At 35.5% G+C, this 14,527-nt stretch overlaps 1 long non-coding RNA gene across 1 annotated transcript in view; it reads right to left on the reverse strand.

Moving 5' to 3' along the window:
• Positions 1-220: 220 nt before the first annotated feature.
• Positions 221-14,527, reverse strand: part of LOC103885021 — a 67,746-nt gene continuing 53,439 nt past the window's right edge. The window contains exon 4 of the long non-coding RNA XR_647900.4: positions 221-302. This is a non-coding gene — a long non-coding RNA (uncharacterized LOC103885021). The remainder of the gene's footprint in view (positions 303-14,527) is intronic.

Genomic DNA, 14,527 nt, shown 5'->3' on the forward strand with positions numbered 1-14,527 from the left:
TATGCTTCCTTTCTCCTCAGTCTTTGTGATTGAGCGTGTAGCCAACTTCAATCCTGGGGACCACTAATGGTAGGAGGCAGAAGATGTTCAGATAACCTTCCACAGCACACTTCCCTTGAATCAAGATACCAGTTAACAACTTCACCAGCATGAGAACTGGCCATGTGAACAAATGTGAATGATGTGATCATTGAAATTAAATCCTCCTCTGTTTCAGGTAAGGATATTCATTCTTTGAATATGCTAAAGGGAAGATATAGTCATGGAAGGATTGAGGAAGGGAGAAGTTTGATGAGAAAGCACTGCAAAACAAAAGCACAAAAGATAGTATTTAATTAAGTACCATTAATTAATAAGAGTAATTGATTAAGTATTAATTAAGTACCATATATTTATTCTTATTTGTTGTAGTTGCTTTTGTTGTATTTGCTTAGTCATAAATTCTTTGCCTAGCTCACTGTCCAGAAAAGTTTCTCCTAGGTTTTCTTCTAGAATTCTCATGGTTTCAGGTCTTACATTTAAGTCTTCCATCCATCTTGTGTTATTTTTTCTGTATACGTTGAGAGATAGAGATCCAGTTTCACTCTTCTGCATGTGGCTATCCAATTTTCCAAGCACCATTTATTGAATAGGGTATCCTTTCCTCAGTGCACATCTCTGTCTGCTTTCTCAAAGATCTGTTTGTTGTAGGTATTTGGCTTTATTCCTGGATTCTCTATTCTGTTTCACTGGTTTATGCATTTACTTTTATACCAGTGTCATATTATTTTGATTACTACAGCCTTGTAGTGTAATTTGTAGCCAGGTATGCACTGAATAAATTACAATCATTACTCTTAAGGTTAAAAAAGTGAGTTTTTACAAGGAATCGTTAGAAAAGTTGATAAGATGAAATATAATTTAATTCTATAAGCACAAGTGGGCCTGTGAATAATCTAAGATGCGGCAAATATTCTCATTCTGCAGAGTATAAGTTATCAATTACTTTGCCCATTTATAGTATTTAATTTGAAATCACTACTTCAAAGAAGCCTCAGTTGGAGACACGGAGACATCATAAAATTCAAGCTTTAATGATTATTATCCATATTACAAATATCAGGGAATCAAAACATATTTAGATAATTGGATTGTTTTATCATTCTATTATGTTACTTCTTACATTTCTTTTCATTGTTGTTTTAGTGGTAGTCATATTTAATGGTTGGCATCCGAACCTGACTAAGGTAACTTTAAATGAAGAGTATTTTTACATGTTGAATATACCTGTCACCTATATTTTAGGTTCATTTTTTGCCTCTCTATTTCTGTCTCATTGATATGAAGATGGTGTCTTAATTGACCTAATCTTTTTTCTCTTTTCTTCAAAAGTGCTGCAATTTCTCAGTAGTAACTATGGCACACTGCTATGAGTTATGCTTCTGGGAATCTATTTGCCTTCTACCAAGCTCAGTTCTCAACAAGGCAATACCTCTGCCTTTAACCCTCCCCCTGCAGGATACAGTCCAATTATTCTCAGAGCCACTCCTGGGGAAAGCAGCAGCAAGAAATTAATGGGCAATAGGGCTATCTCTCATGAGAAAATCACCACTTTACAAGCCAGCAGAAATCATGTGAGCATTCATTAGCTGCTCCCATGCAGTATAAACCCAGAATGCCTAAGCCCTACTTAAGAATGTTTCTAAACATAAGAATGATACAATGGACTTTGAGGGCCCAAGGGAAAAGGTAGGTGCAAGGTGAAGGATAAAAGATTGCAAATTGGATTCCATGTATACTGCTCAGGTGATGGGTACAAGAAAGTCTCACAAATCACCGTTAAAGAACTTACTCATGTAACTACCACCTGTTCCCCAAAAACCTATGGGAATAAAATTTTTTTTAAAAATCCTGTTTCCCTAAAAAAACAAACAAACATAGATCACATTCATTAAAAAGACTGTACTATTCTTTCATTTTTGTTCTTTTCCTGTTATATGTATGATTACATACACCTGTTCTTCTGCCATCAATTCATATATGAACACTTTTTGGTAGTTTTAATTGGTTTCCTCCCATAATAGAGACTTATGTTAAAGTCAAATGAAACCAATAGATTAAGGTTAAAAAATATATAATTAAAATGTGCCTAAATGTGGTTCAGGTGAGGACCAAAAGGAAAAATAATTTTAGATTATAAGCCTCTAGTATGTCCTATAGTTAGATAGTGTAGTAGATAGATGAAGCCAGTTTGCAGGGGTAGGAAGGATAGACTTGGACTCTAGCAAAAAATGGCACAAAATATTTGAAGTCTTCTGATTCTTGATTCAGTCATGATTTAAGTCAAGAATTCCCAGTTGCAACCTGAAACTAGCCTGCCACTTTAGCAACGAACTTTAACTTCAAATTAGAAATCCCTTTATCCATGTGGTAGAGTTCAGCACAAGTTAATAGTTGAAAATAGTTGGCCTGCTTTCATGAAAAATACGTTTTTGTTATAATTTTTGGGAAAACATTTTGCTTTGAAGGAAGTTGTGGCATGATGTCATTTTCAGAAGCGACTTCTATAAAAGTAGCCAACAATGATTTTGTTCTCCCATTCATCAATTATTGCTTGCTTCTTAGATAACCCTCTTCAGTCAGTTGTACCTGGCCTTTTTATGTGTTCAGGTACCCAAAACTGTTGCCTTCACTCTACAAATTCTATCCTGCCAGTACCAACAATCCTCTCTCAAATCATTTTTGCTGTCTTTCAACTCAATATGGTTAGTAAGATTTGAAAAACAAAATGAAATTAGGTAAATGACATTTTAGCAACTGGAAAATATATTTATGATCAATGTTATCACTAATATTTGTGCTGAATAGTCAATACTATGAAACATATAGTGCAACAGGAAGGAAACAATGGTCTCTGTGTACAGAGATTTTGGGCATTCGTTGGTGTTTTATCTATTGCTAAAAAAGAAATTACCTCAAAATTTAGCATTTTAAAGCAACCATCTTATTTTGCTTATAATTTTGCCGTGAGGAATTTTAAAAAAGCTCAGCTACGGATTCTCACTTGTCTCTCAGAACGTTGCAGTTGGATATTGGCTGGGACCCCAGTTATCTGAACGCTCGACTTCCAAAATGGCTCACTCAGCTGGGGCTGTCAACTAGAGCAATTGAACATAATGTCTTCCATATGACCCGGGTTTCTCACAGCATGGCTGCTGGGTCCTGAGAGGGATATCCCAATGGGAAGCATTCAGACACCATGGATTTTAAGTGGGCAAGGCAGGAACTACACAGTTTCTTCAGACTAGCCCTAGGAGTTACACAATGTCATTTTCCCTGCATTCTATCACTTGAAAGGCCACTCCAGTTGCAAAAAAGAGGGGCATTTGGCTTTGTAATGTTAAAGAAATAAAAAGACGAATGTCAAGTGATTTGTAGCTGTCTTATTCTGCCAAAACTACAGAAAATCCAACTTTTTAGAGTGCCGACAAGAATTTCTCTCAGAAAAAAATAAATCAGTGGAATATTTTATTTTAAAGACTTCTACTTACCTACCCACAGATTAAAAAAATTAGTGAAGTGATTACTTCTGCTGGACTCATAGGAAAAGAAAATAATACCTTTTTATCCACATTATTCTGTTTACAGCTGTGCACATAGTGAAATTCTTGCAAGGATCAGAAAGATTTCTTTATCAACATTAATTTCCAGAAGAATATTTTCCATCTGCTTTTTTAAACTAGGGTTATTTTCCACCAGATGTGTTTAGTATAAGTAGTCAAGAGGTATCAAGTTATTTTTCTGAATTGTTCCACTTCAAATATTCATATTTTTTAAAGTATAGTTTTGAAAGAACCCATTTTCATCCAAAAGAAGTTCTGGCAGTATAAAATGTCATCCATATGCTATGATGTAGTCAGTGTTTATGTAAAGGAATGTGTGTTTTTGTTTAATATGATCTGGTAGATAAAAAGAAGAAATCGTATTACTTGAACAACATATCTAGTTCTGACAAATAATACTTAAGCAATTATCTGTTTGTGACTTTTCTTCCCACCTTTGAATTATTCAGGAAAACTTCAACTTTTTCTTGACTTTTTTAGTTTGAAATCATGCAGCTGCATTTGCCTCCTTGTCAAAGAAAACAAAATTGCTTTCAGGTTGGGCAGAAAAGCATTATACCAGTTGTTTTGACCCACAAGGACAGGTTTAAAGAGGGTTCATCAAATCAAAAACAACAAAGTAGAAGAAAATTGAAAGTGCCTATTGTCATCACTCCTGGCTCAGTGCTTCTCAAGCCTTAATGTACATATGGATCCTATGGAAAATGTAAACTAATGATTCCTATTTAGCAGGTCTTGGGGAGGGTTGAGTATTTACATTTTCAAAAGTTCCCAGGAAATGATGCTGCTGGTTCAAAGACTACATTTTGAGTAGTGAAGGGGTCCGTTAACTTAGAAATAGTTTAATTTGACTCTGAGGGGCACAGGGACTCTGAGGGGTACTGGCAAAGAGAACCAGCAAAGAGATGCTATATGTTTAAATGGACTTCCAAGAGTAACAAACTTAATGTGTTTAAAACTCTCTTTAATTTTTTTTAAATGTCATTAATGTTTACCATTGGTAAAATATATAAAATTATGTAAAAATGAAAAAACTTTCACGTTTTATTTTATGACGACTTTTAATAAAGCAAATTATTATAGTCATATAACAAATGACTATAGCTGAGGTCAGAAATCCATTTTCCTGAGAATAAAAACAAAGTTGATTACAGTAAATTACTTTGGTTGACATTTTAAAAAATATTTAAAATGCTAATGCAAGATGGTAAAATAGGAAGTCCTAGACTTCACTCCTACCCTGGAAGAAATTTCAACTAGCCACTATTCACACACAAAAACACCTTGATGAACACCTTGACATGTGGAAATAAGCCTGAGTCACCTGTGTGTTCTACAAAAGTGGACAAAATTAAAAAGGTGGGAGAAACGGTCTGGCTTTCATTGTATTGCCCCTCCTCCTCTAAGTCAGAACTGTGCCACACAGAGAAGATTCCTCAGGGCCCACAGTTTCTATAGTGAGAAAAGAGAACCAGGTTGATGGACATTCAGGTTCCCTAGCTTTCTGAGACAGTTTCTAGGAAGTCCAACTCCCGTTCTCACCTCATAAGGAATGGGGAACATAGGACAAAACCACAGCTAAGCCACCTGGGGTCAGAAAGAAATAAAGCAAGAAGATGGAGTCCCCAGAGAATAGCATGCAGATTTTGGTAAAAGCTCAATATACCTGGAAGCAGCTGAGTTCCATCAGAGATATCAGCTAACAGCATAGCTCACTCACAAATCCAAGCTGATCACTCCTAGAAGAGGTAGAGAATGTTAACAGGCTTGAATTCCTAGACAGCTACTCTCCAGACCCAGTCTTGGACCTTAACCCAGGATCCTACTCAGGGTGAGAGAAAATCTGCAGCAAGTTCCCACAACAAGCAGATGCTAGATCTGCCACACCTGAAAGTTTAATCAGGGCTCCCCTCAGCTTCAAAACTTATTTCTAGAAGTTTCCTAGGGAGGAAGGCAAATCTCAACCATGCATTTCTTCTGGCAATGGCAGTTATTCCATCCATCCTGATCTATTTAACTTGGGGCCCCTTCTGCAACTCTATGCAACTACTGAAGTCAAATAGCATTACCTTTTCTCCATAAATACACCCTGTGGCCCAGCCAGATCAGAGGCAAGTGCAGTGCTTATAACAGTAGCTCAGCTTAATAGCAGAGCTCAGCCAGGTGTTTTGCTGGACAGCAAAACCTAGCTAACTACCCCACCCAAATTTAGAAAAAAAAAAAATAGTAGTATCCCAACCATACAAGGAACTTGAAACCAAACTCTGCTTGCCCAGGGTCATCACCAGCTGACTCATTCAGAATCATATGCAAGACTAATGAGTGAAAGCTTATCCCTACCAGAGAACTCCTGTAAAAGCAGGAAAATGTGGCCATCTCTTCAAGTGCATAAATGCCAATGCAAGGACTCAAGAATTACAAAGATTCAGGAAATCATGACACCTTCCAAAGAAACTAACAAAACTCAAACCATAAACTCTTAAAAAAGGTAGATGTATGAAATGACAGAAAAATAATTCAGAATAATTCTCTTTAAAAAATTCAGTGAACTTCAGAAATATACAAATAAAAATTAAATGTAATTTGAAGAACAATACCCAAACCACATGAGAAGTTTGACAAAGAAATAGAAATAATAAGAAAACATCAAATAGAAATCCTAGAGGTGAAGAATATAATGACTGAACTAAATATTGCAAAAGAAAGCTTTAATGGCTAGCACAATCAGGCTGAAGAAAAAAAAATCAGTGAACTTGAAGATAAAACATTTGAAATTACCTAATCAGAGGAACAACAACAACAACAGGGGTGAAAAAGAATGCAGAAAGTCTACAAATTTATGGGACATCATAAAGAGATCTAACTCATGCATAGTAGGCATTAAAAAAGGAAACAGAAATGAGGAGAAAACTTACTTAAAGGTATAATGGATAAAAATTCCTCTAATTTGAGGAAAGAAGTGAACATTCAGGTACAGAAAGTACAGAGAAAATCAATTAAATTCAACTCAAAGAGAAATTCTCCAGAACATATAATTATCAAACTATCAAATTCAAAGACAAAAAAAAATTCTTAGGGAAGCAAAAGATAAGAAATACATCATATACAAAGGACTCTCAATATGACTATCAGCAGACTTTTCAGAAGAAGCTCTACAGGCCAGGAGAGAGAGACACGATATATTCAAAATGCTGAAGGAAAAACCTGCGAATCAGGAATGCCTTACTAAACAAAGCTATCTTTCAGAAATGAAAAAGTAGTAAAAAGTTTCCAAGATAAACTACTGCTTACTAGGCAAAAATTATTTTATCATCACTAGGCTTGCCACATAGAAATTTCTAAAGAAGTTTTTTACAACTTAAAGAAAAAGCTGCTAATAAATAACATAAAACTTATGAAAATACAAAATCTAATAGTATAAGTAATGTATTAGTCCATTTTCACACTGCTGATAAAGAAATACCTGAGACTGGGCGATTTACAAAGGAAAGAGGCTTAATGAGCTTATAGTTCCACATGGCTGGGGAGGCCTCATAATCATGGTGGAAGGCAAGTAGGAGCAAGTCACATTATGGATGGCAGCAGGCAAAGAGCGAGCTTGTGGAGGGAAACTCCCATTTTTAAAACCATCAGATCTCATGAAATTCATTCACTAAAAAGAAAACAGAAGAGGAAATACTCTTCCCCATAATTTAATCACCTCCCACTGGGTTCCTCCCATGACATGTGGGAATTGTGGGAGTTTCAATTCAAAATGAGATTTGGGTGGGGACACAGCCAAACCATATCATTCCACTCCGGCCCCTCCCAATCTTATGTACTCACATTTCAAAATGAATCATGCCTTCCCAACAGTCCCCCAAAGTCTTAACCCATTAACTCGAAAGTCCACAGTCCAATGTCTCATCTAAGACAAGGCAAGTCCCTTCTGCCTATAAGCCTGTAAAATCAATAGCAAGATAGTTACTTCCTAGATATAATGGGAGTACAGTCATTGGGTAAATACAGCCATTGCAAATAGGAGAAATTGACCAAAACGAAGGGGCTACAGGCCCCATGCATGTCCAATATCCAGCAGGGCAGTCCAATCTTAAAGCTCCAAAATTATCTCCTTTGACTCTATGTCTGACATTTGACATAGAGGTGGGTTCCCATGGTCTTGAGCAGCTTTGTGGGTTGGCAGGTACAGCCTCCCTCCTGGCTACTTTCACAGGCTGACATTGAGTGTCTGTGGCTTTTCCAACCACACTGGTGCAAGCTGTTGGTGAATCTATTATTCTGGGATCTGGAGGATGGCAGCCCTCTTCTCATAGCTCCACTGGGCAGTGACTCAGTGGGGACTCTGTGTGGGGGCTCTGACCTCACATGTTCCTTCTGCACTTCCCTAGCAGAGGTTCTCTTGAGTGCCCTGCACCTGCAGAAAACTTCTGCTTGGCATCCAGGCATTTCCATACATCCTCTGAAATTTAGATGGAGGTTCCCAAACCTGAATTCTTGGCTTTTGTGCACCTGCAGGCTTAATACCACATGGAAACTGCCAAGGCTTGGGGCTTGGACCCTCTGAAGTCATGGCCCAAGCTGTACCTTGGCCCCTTTCAGTCACAGCTGGAGTGACTGGGACGCAGGGCACCAACTCTCCAGACTGTACATAGCACAGAAACCCTCGGCCCAGCCCGGAAACAGTTTTTCTTCCCCTCAATGGGAGGGGCTGCTGCAAAGGTCTCTGACATGTTGTGTAGACATTTTCCCCATTGTCTTGGTAATTAACATTCAGCTCCTAATTACTTATGGAAATTTATGCAGCCAGCTTGAATTCCTCCTCAGAAAATGGGATTTTCTAGCATTGCCAAGTTGCAAATTTTTCAAACTTTTATGCTCTGTTTCCCTTTTAAAACTGAATGCCTTTAACAGCACCCAAGATACCTCTTGAATGCTTTGCTGCTTAGAAATTTCTTCTCCAGATACCCTAAATTATTTCTCTCAAGTTCAAAGTTCCACAAATCTTTAGAGCAGGAGAAAAATGCTACCAGTCTGTTTACTAAAACATAATAAGAGTCACCTTTTCTCCAGTTCCCAACAAGTTTCTCATCTCAATCTGAGACCACCTCAGCCTGGATTTTATTGTCCATATCGCTATCAGCATTTTGAGCATAAGCCACTTAACATGTTTCTAGGAAGTTCCCAACTTTCCCACATTTTCCTGTCTTCTTCTGAGTCCTCCAAACTGTTCCAACCTCTGCCTGTTACCCAGGTCCAAAGTCACTTCCACATTTTTGGGTATCTTTTCAGCAACACCACACTCTACTGGTACCAATTAACCGTATTAGTTCATTTTCACACTGCTAAGAAAGACATATCCAAGACTGAGCAATTTACAAAAGAAACAGGTTTAATGAACTTAAAATTTCACATGGCTTGAGAGGCCTCATAATCATGGCAGAAGGCAAGGAAGAGCAAGTCATATCTTACATGGATGGCAGCAGTCAAAGGGAGAGCTTGTGCAGGAAAACTCCCATTTTTAAAACCATCAGATCTCATGAGACTCATTCACTATCACAAGAACATCGCAGAAAGACCTGCACCCCTAATTCGATCACCACCCATCGGGTTCTTCCCACAACCTGTGGGAATTGTGGGAATTATGATTCAAGATGAGATGTGGGTGGGAACACAGCCAAACCATATCAAGTAATACAGAACAATATTCAGAAAACTTTAGGACTGTAATGGTGGCGTGTAAAGTAATTTCATCCCTTGTATGACAGTTAAAGGACAAAATTATTAGCAACAACTATAGCTAAAATACATTGTCAAGGGATACACATTGCCAAATGATTTATATTCAGACATCAAAAACATAAAATGGAAGGAAGGGTAGTATGAACTTGCAACAGACTATTATAAGCATAAGATGTTCTATTTAGACATGATGGTAACCATAAAGCAAAAATCTATAAGAGATGCTCAAAACAAAAATAAAATTTATTTAAAACTACCAGTACAGAAAACCATCAAACCATAAAGGAAGATAAATAAAGAGGAAGACAGAAACAAAGTATCTTTAAAACAACTCTAAAACAATTAACAAAATGAAAGTAGTCAGTTCTTACCTATCAATAATTACCTTGAATGTAAATGAATTAAATTCCTCAATCAAAAGACACAGAGTGAATGAATGGATTAAAAAAAAAAAAAAAAACCTAATAATATGCTGCCTACAAGAATCACTTTTCTTTTAAGGACACACATAGCCTGAAAGTGAAAGAATGGAAAAAGATATTCTACACAACTAGAAACCAAAGGAGAGCAGGGTAGCAATACTTATATCATACAAAATAGACTTTAAATTGAAAGCTATGAAAAGAGTCAAGGATATTATAAAATGATAAAGGAGTTGATTCATTAAGAGTATATAACAATTGTAAATATATATTAATCCAACAGCAGAATACCTAAATATATACAGCAAATATCAAAGATTATATAAAGGGAGAGACAGATTACAATACAATAATACTAGAGGACTTCAGTACACTATTTTTAATATTAGACAGATCATGCAGACAGAAATTAATAAGGAAACATTGGACTTAAAGAACACTTTAGACCAAATGGCCCTAACATGCACATACAGAACATTCCAAACAATAACAACATGATACACACTCTTCTCAAATGCATACAAAACATTCTCCAGGATAGATCATATGTTAGACCATGAGATAAGTCTTAGAAAATTTAAGATTGAAAGCATAGAAATTATATTTTCTGATCACAATGGGATACAACTAGAAATCAGTAACAGAAAGAATTTCAGAAAATTCACAAAATACATGGAAATTCAGCAACATGCTCCTGATTAACCAATGGATCAATGAAGAAATTACAAAATAAATGTAAGAATATATTGAAATAAACAAAAATAGAAACTAGCATTTAAACTTATGGGATACAGTGAAAGCAGTTCTGAAAAAAAAATTATAACAATAAATACCTACATCAAAGAAGAAAAAGGATCACAAATAGCTTAATGTTATGTCTCAAGGAAATAGACAAAGAAAAATAAGCTAAGCCCAATGCAGAAGAAAAGAAATAACAAAAATTAGAGCAGAAATAAATGAAATAGAGACTAGAAAATAATACAAAAGATGAACTAAACTTATAGTTGTTTTTTGAAAAGATAAAATCAACAAACATTTCTTAGACTAACAAAAAAAGAGAAAAGACTCAAATAAATAAAACCAGAAATGAAAGTGGAGACTAAAACCGATACCACAGAAATACAATCACAAGACTATTCTGAAAAATTATATGCCAAAAAATTAGATAACATATCAAAAATTCATAACATTTATCAAAAAATTAGATAACACAAAAAATTAAAGAATAAATGAATAAATTATTAGACATATACAGGTTACCAAGACCGAATCACAAAGAAATAGAAAATCTGAATAGAACAATAACAAGCAAGGATATTTGGTTAGTAATAAAATGTTTTCCATCAAAGAAAATCCCTGGTCTGATGTTTTCACTGCTGAATCTTACAAAACATTTTTTTAAAATGAATACCAGATGTGAAAGCCAGACAAAGACACCACAAGAAAAGAAAACTACAGGCCAATATCCTTGATGAACACAGATGTAAACATCCTCAACAAAATACCAGCAAACTGAATTCAACAACAACACATCAAAAGGATCACTTACTATGATCAAGTGAATGCAAGGATGGTTCAAGGTTTACAAATCAGTAAACGTGACACACCACGTTAACAGAATCAGTTACAAAAATAACATGATCATCTCATTAGATGCAGAAAAAGCATTAACAAAATTTAATCTTGTTTCGTGATAAAAAAATACTCAACAAATTAGACGTAAAAGATATGTACTTCAACACAATAAAGGTCATCTATTATAAGCTCATAGCTAACATTATATGCAGTGGCTTAAAACTGGAAACCTTTCTTTTAAAATACAGAACAAGACAAGGATGCTCATATTTGCCACTTCTTTTCACCATAGTATTAAAAGTCCCTGCCAAGGCAAAAAAACAAGAAGGAAAAAAAATGACATTTACATAGGGAAGAAAGAAGTGAAATGCTCACTACTTGCTGCTAACATGATCTTTATATGTAAAAGACCCCCAAAATCCACCAAAGACTGTTAGAACTGATAAGCAAATTCAGCAAAATTGCAGAATACAAAACCAACACACAAAAATCAATAGCATTTCTCTACACTGACAACAAGATTTCTGACAAAGAAATTAAGAGAATGATCTCACTCACAATAGTTACCAAAAACTAAAAAACTTGGGAGTAAATTTAACTAAGGAGATAAAAGACCTGTACACCAAAAACTATAAAACATTAATGAAAAAAATTGTCAATGACACAAATAAACAGAAAGATAATTCATGTTTATAAAATGGAAGAATTAATATTGTCAAAATTTCTATACTACTCAAAGTGATCTATAGATTCAATGCAATCTTATTAAAATTCCAATGTCATTTTTCATGGATATAGGAAAAACAATTCTAACATTCATATAAAACAACCAAAAATCTTGAATAGTCAAGGCAATCATGAGCAAAAAGAACAAATCTGGAGACATCATACTACCTGATTCCAAACTATATTACAGATCATGGTAATTAAAACAGCAGGGTGCTGGCATAAAAGTAGGCATATTCAGCAATGGAACAAATAGAGACCACAGAAATGAACCCATGCATTTATGATCAATTGATTTTTTCAGAGTTGTCAAGAATATACAATGGGAAAAATATAGTCTCTTAATAAAAGGTATTGGAAAAACTGGATATCCATACGCAAAATAACAAAATTAGATCTTTATCTCACATCGTAGACAAAACTTAACTCAAAATAGATTGAAGACTTAAACATAAAACCTGAAACTGTAAAACTAGTAGAAGAGAAATAGGAGAAAACTACATAACATTGACTTACAGTATGATTTTTTTTTTACATTTAATGCTAAAAACACTTGCAACAAAAACTTGATTTCATCAAAATAAAAAGCTTCTGCACAACAAAGGAAACAAACAGGGCTCAGAGACAACCTACAGATTGGAAGAAAAGATTTGCAAGCCATACATGTAATATGAGATTGATATCTAAAATACATAAGGAACTCAAACAACTCTATAAAAATAAAGCAAATATTCTGGTTAAGAAATGGGCAAAGCATCTGAATAGACATTCCTCAAAAGAAGACATATGAATGACTAACACAAACATGAAAACATATTCAACATCACTAATCATTAGGGAGATGCAAATTAAAACCACAATGAGGCATCACCTCACACCTGTTAAAATGGCTATTACCAAAAAGACAAAAGAAAACTATTGGCAAGGATGTGGAGAAAAGGGAACCCATGGGCACTGTTGGTGTAAATAATGTAAATTAGCACAACCACTATGGAGAACTGTGTATAAGTTCCTCACAAAACGAAGAAGAAGGAATTATCATATGATCCAGCAATTGCACTTCTGGGCATATATCTGAAAGATATGAAATCAGTATGTTCAAGAGATGTCTGCCACCCCCATGTTCATTGCAGCACTACTTACAATAGTCAAATTATGGAATCAATGTAAATGTCCATAAATGGATGAATGAATGAAGAAAATTGTTATGTATACACAATGGAATACTAGTCAGCCTTAAAAAAGAAATTCTGTCATTTGTGACAACATGAGTGGAATTGGAGAACATTATGCGACGTGAGATAAGCCAAACACAAGAAGATGAATACTGCATGCTCTCACTTACAAGTGGAATCTTCAAGTGAAAATCTTACAAGTGAAATCTTACAAGTGAACAATTGAACTCATAGAAGCAGAAAATAAAATGGTTGCTACTAGAGGCTGAGGGGTAGCCAAATGGAGGAAATGAAAAGTAAAGTACAAAGTCTCAACTGGATAAGAGGCATATTTGCTTTTTTGTGAAATCTGTTGCACAGTGTGGTGAATATAGGTAATAACTGAGTACTGTACATTTCAATATCACTAAAAGAGTAACCTCAAATGTTCTCATCACAAAAAGTATTAAATATTGAGGCAATGGATAGGTTAATTAGCTTGATTTAATCATTCCACACTGTATTCAAAAATCATAACATCCCTTTCAAACTCATAAATATGTACAACTATAGTTTGTCAATATATAATAAAAAATAGGCTGGTGGTGGCTGCCTGTAGTCCTAGTTATTCAGGAGGCTGAGGCAGGAGGATTGCTTGAACCCAAAAGTTTGAGGCTGCAGTAAGGTATGATCACACCACTGCACACCAGTCTAGGTGACAAAGCAAGATCCTGTCTCTTAAAAAAAAAAAAAGAAAGAAAGAAAATATTAATAGTAATTATAATTAATTTTGGCAAATTTTGAGACCAGTGATTATAGTTTAATAAACATAGAAATAAGAATTTTATTGGCCATTTATTTATATAGAGATGGGGTTTTTGCTCAGTTGCCCAGGCTAGAGTGCAATGACAAAATCAGGGCTGACTGCAGTCTTCATCTGCCAGGCTCAAGCAATCCTCCCACTTTAGCTTCCTGAGTAGTTGGGACCACAGGAACACACAACCATGTCTGGATAATATATTTTTAATTTTTTATTTTGTGGAAACAGGGCCTCACTATATTGCCCAGGCTGGTCTCAAACTCCTGTGCTCAAGTGATCCTCCCTCCTCAACCTCCCAAAGTGTTGGGTATCATAGGCCGAAGCCCTGGTACCTGGACAGCCCGTCCTTTAAAACATGAGTTTTACAAAGACAAGACCATATTATTGAACTGTTTTATCATTTGGCATATTTCTCCAGATCTCATAATGTTGCCTCTAGGAACTACACAAGTGTTATGAATGCCACTGACCACTGCAGCAACCTCAGCC

Source organism: Papio anubis, chromosome 5 (assembly GCF_008728515.1).
Source record: "Papio anubis isolate 15944 chromosome 5, Panubis1.0, whole genome shotgun sequence".
Lineage (NCBI taxonomy): Eukaryota > Metazoa > Chordata > Mammalia > Primates > Cercopithecidae > Papio > Papio anubis.